General features: G+C 37.3%; 1 long non-coding RNA gene across 1 annotated transcript; it reads right to left on the bottom strand.

Annotated features, from left to right (window-relative positions):
- Positions 1-419: 419 nt before the first annotated feature.
- On the bottom strand, positions 420-3,660 carry LOC131251135 (uncharacterized). The gene is made up of 4 exons (XR_009173597.1): positions 3,480-3,660; positions 2,996-3,284; positions 606-2,831; positions 420-558 (listed from the first exon to the last, which is right to left on the bottom strand). It is a non-coding gene; the product is annotated as an uncharacterized LOC131251135 (long non-coding RNA).
- Positions 3,661-5,087: the final 1,427 nt, after the last annotated feature.

The following is a 5,087-nucleotide window of genomic DNA, read 5'->3' as shown; positions in this document are numbered from 1 at the left end:
GGCTTGCTTTTGATAAAGTAACAAGCAACAATTTCCAGGATGATCAGAATTCGCAATAACGGTTCAAATACAACCTAGAAATATACATATTCATCAAAGCATCATATATACCACGTCAACCGCTGATCTTTTGGAAGTGCCATAGAACTTTTGTGTATCTCCTACATGAATTAAAAAAAGGAAGAAAGAAAATGCTACGAGAAAGCTCATTGACAAAGACTTCCAAGAATAAACGGCAATAATCCACTCTTCATTTACAAATAAGCTAATCTTTGACAGAGACTTCTTACCTCCAAAAGAAGAAACTCAAATTCAAATAGTTTCAATTATATGCAAAGATAACCGAGAGCAGCATTGCCACAAAATACATTGAAGAGCCTTCAAGCAACAAAAAAGAAAGAGACTACTCAAAAGCATCAAGAAGCAAGAAGGCTTGGTCTCTCTCACCGTCATTTCCCCAATATCAAGATCATGTTGACTGATATAAGCCGGTGTCCTTTGAGGGACGAACTCCTCCATCCCATGGCCATTGTAAGTTGCATACAAGTGAAATCACTTCTTTTGCATACAAGTAGCATACAAGTGAAATCACTTCTTTCGCATACAAGTTGCATACAAGTAAGTGAAATCACTTCTTTTGCTTAGGATTTCAAATGCACTAAAAAGTTGTGAGTGACTTGCAACTTGTAACTCGCTTACAGGTGAAATTTTCCGTCCAAACACCACCTTTGAGTGGGTTGCCTCTAAACCCTTGACAACTAATAAAACTTCCAGGCATCCAAATGACCCCTAAATGCATTGGAAAATTGAGAAATTATATGATCCTTGGCCTCTGCAAACCTATTTTCTGCAACTCACAACCAGTCTACCAGAATATGCTATCCATGTTTCTCTAGTTTACAAGTCCATTCACCATGAATCAAATTCAGTAACGAAAACCAAACAAAATAAAAGAAAAGTCTTTATCCCTGTCAAATGTTTTCAAGTATTTATAACAACTCCAAACACTTTTAATTTATATATTAAAATATTGAGTCGAGTCATCTTAAGACATCGAGTCAACCTGACCCGATGGGACATTTAGTCGAGTCAAGTTTTCGGGTTTTTGAACTCTGGGGTCAGAACTGCTTGCATCAAAACAGGGGGAAAAAAAAAAGGGATTTTATTCACATGGAAAACATAGATAAGTAGTCATTCTAATAAGAGACATATTTCAAATCAGCAACTTATAACAATTAAAAAGAAGTTGGTAGAAAACATATGGATCTATATTTCGGTAGTAGTTCAGTCCTCCAGTAAAGCCTGACTTGCTGAATTTACTGACATAATAATCAATATCCTCTTCACACAACCATGGAGGCAAGGTAATTGGTTTGGGAGGCGATTCTGCAAGAGCTCCTTTAGGTACAATTAGAGGACCCGGATTGCGAAGAGTAAGAAATTTCTTGATGAGTGTTCCCATATCAATCATAGCAAACTCAGATTCAGCTACTCCGGGTTCCTGCGTCATAACAACTGATGTTTTGTTAGCCCAGAAAAAAAAAAATGGCATTGAAAGACATAACTATGTACAACCAATAACGACACTGCCTACATTTACAGCATCTTCCCCAAGATGACTTTACGCAAGATGAGAATGCCTACAAACAGCTTTGGTGAATACAGAATTAAATTCCATGTTGAAAAGGTAGGAACGTAATCGCTAGAAAATGGTGTTCACCTTGGAGTAGAATTATTAGCGGGATGCCAGGTTTGGTTCCCAAAATTTCCTTGTGTTACCACAAAAAATTCCATGGAAATAAGATGTGACACGAGACAGCTAGCTCCAGTGTGAAGATGTCAGGCCATCCCCACTAGGAATATTCGTGTCTACCAAGGATCGGGCCAAGCTGACCATCAGGTAGGCTACATGTGTGTGTTTAATGTGGGCCATTGATCCTATTAACAATGCATTTATCTTGTATACATACGAACTGATTTCTAAGACATGCCATTTAAATTGTGAGATGTCTTGATGAGCGGCTCTGATATAACACACACCTGTCTGCCTGAATGGATTCATAGGCCTATCTCTCATCGCAAAATTCTCTGCTCCATAATGAATTGATCTTTAGTTTAAGAGGAACATTAGTATGACACTCTTCTCTGCAGCTCACTCCCTTCAGTTCACATGGAAAACACATATAGTGATTGGTATTGTTGGCCTGGTGGGCCACCTCAGGTACATTGGACTATTTGTATCAAAGAAATGAACATGTATACACTAACGAGAAGTACATGTTACAGATGTTGGTGGAATTTTAGTGGAGTTAGAAAAGGTCACCTCAAACAAAGCTTAGAGAGATTTTCTAGAAGGTCACCTCGGTCAAAGCAAATCAATGATTACTTCAAGAATCCCAACATAGACCAAAAGTCTTTGTTGCATGGACTGCCTGTGACCTGCATCATTGAGTCTTTTTTTAGCTACGTAAAAATTGTATGAGAGAAGAACTTCAATACTCTGACAGAGTGTGATGGATGGTATGCAAGCACTTTCAAATTTCTTAAAAATTGAATACCTGGCATACAAGAAATTCAAATTAAACTATCCAAATAAAATATTCCAGTTCAGATGTATCATTAACTAGAAAAAAAAAAAGAGATTATTTTGATTATCTGACCAATGAATTGGTGGACATTGATTAGGTGGTTAAAAATGAAATACATACAATGGTAACTAAGAATCAATTCTAAAGAAGCATAAATGATGAGAAAAATACCCTTAATTTCAGAGAAATAGACATCAGGATTCTCTATTCCCAATGCTAGAAAATGCTTACCAATCCAGCAATCTTTTTTATCATTGAGGTTGGATTAGAGTTTAGTCTCAACATGCATCTTTTATGAAAGTACAATGTACCAGAATAGAAAGAAAACACAGAGAAGTAATAGAGAAGTATATGTTACATCTAGTAAAAAGATCCAGATTAATCATGCTTAAAAGAAGAGCACTCACATTCTTCAAGCCTTGTTGTTGAACAAAATCTAGACATCGTTTCACAAGCTGCACCAGATCGAAAAGCCTTCTTGGATAGCAACATGCTTCTCTCACAAAGCCTTCTTGGATAGTAACATGCTTCTCTCGCAAAGACAGTGTGTCCATTCTACACGCAACCTCACTTGCAGGATGATGATAGTTCGACCGCTCCCTTGTATATTTGAACCCTCCTTCAAGCTGAGAATCATTGCTTCCATCACTACTTGAATCCCTGTAATAGTCGCCATCACTATCCTCAGCAGGTTGCCTACCACACCAGAAACCGGCAAAAACATGGTATGAAAGCCACAACTTTCAGATCTCAAAGAACATATTTGCATTCAGATTTTCTTAGTAAAGTTCCGAGACTATAAATTGATTAAGATGAGAACAAACTCCTTGGTAAAGTTAACAATGAAGAAAATAATAAAAATAATCAATAAACCTGAGGTCGTTCATGTACCAGTTTGATGAGACTAACTTTCAGATCTCAATGAAGTTTGCAACCGGTGCTCCAGTGTTTCCATGTTCATGTACTCTTAATAGTAGAAAGAGATGCATGAGTTTTAAAGATTACCAGGGGAAGGTATGTACACAAATGAAATCTTTTCAGTAATTGAAGCTGCCTAATGACACAAAATAGAAAGAGAAACAAATCGTTTTTCAGACAAGAAAAACCAGCTTTGAGCTGGTACCATACAAACAAGTAATCTATCTTGAAAATAAAAAATAAAAAAAAATCAACATGGCAAAACCAAGAAACTTAAACACATGCAAGGCAAACCTTTGAAGTAGCATTCCTAAATAGGGATTCCTCCAAGCGCTTCACAAGTTCATTTAGCCTTGGCTGCCATTGATGAGAAGCTTGTTGCCGCTGAAAAAGCTCGAAGCTGCAAAGCAATGAGTAGTAAAAATGCAACAATTACAACTAAGTAGATACCCAAGAAAAACAATTAAGAAGCATTTATTTTAATACCAAAAATGGAAATACTAAACTACACATCATGGTTATGTCATGATTATTCATAGCACGTTACATTAACTTCTTTAAGAATCTGTTACATTCACAATATTAAAGAGGATCTCAACCTCAAGTCCATTAACTTCATATTGAGTCATGGTTTCTCCCTTGCTTACATACCAAAAATATCTATAGGCAAAATGGCCTAAGGATAGAAGAATAAAATAAAATAAAGATAAGAATAATGATATTTTTGAGGCCCAGAGAAACAGCCAACACTAAATGACACAGGGGAGGACGTGAGGTCAAGCACCGTCTTCCTCAAGAGGATAACTATTCCGAATCCACGGAACTTCTCTGGACTCCTCACAAAGACTGTCGAATCCACGAGGAAAGAAAGCAGAAAATAGAAATAAATTCTAATAAATTCGAAATTGATTAATGAATGAATAAAAACGAGTTCACAACCCTTTAAATACGGGTACCAAGCAATGGGAAAGAAATCAGAATCAAACTACAACTCAAACTCCTAGAATTCGCAACTTACTATAAATAGTAAAGTTACTATTTATAGACGGTCGTGATGTCTACTAGTGCGCAAGGTTTTCGGCCAAAAATAGTAAGTGTCCTATTTGGCTTCACCAAACCGTTCTCCTAATTATTCTAAGCTCTTTTCACGTTGGGCGCAACTCCTAAAGCCCAACAGATGAAGAGTTATAATCAAACTAAAACTTACTATTTATAGTAAAAACGAAATTAAAACAGGGAAACGACCGTCAATCCAGGAGTTTTTCGCAATTCCGGGCTGCGCCTCTTGGCATAGCGGGGTTGGTTGGCTAAAGTAGCTCGTTCTACCCCAAAATCATATATTTTACGTCAGATAACTCATTCCGGATTGTGAGATACGCCCGATCTAAGGTCCAACGGTCCGGATCTCTTCTGTCATCGACCAGGCCTTTTCTAATCCATCTTGGCCATGAAACTGTCCGCGACCCGCTCTACATCACTAAACAGTCTCTGTAAAGAAATTGCCAACATGCAACTGGTTCAGTTCAGTTCAAAACTTCAAAGAAGTTTGCAACCGGGAGTGGATGACACTAACTTTCAGAT

Source organism: Magnolia sinica, chromosome 7, assembly GCF_029962835.1.
Source record: "Magnolia sinica isolate HGM2019 chromosome 7, MsV1, whole genome shotgun sequence".
Lineage (NCBI taxonomy): Eukaryota > Viridiplantae > Streptophyta > Magnoliopsida > Magnoliales > Magnoliaceae > Magnolia > Magnolia sinica.
Note: the sequence above shows the minus strand (reverse complement) of the source record. Positions and strands in the feature narration are given on the sequence as shown.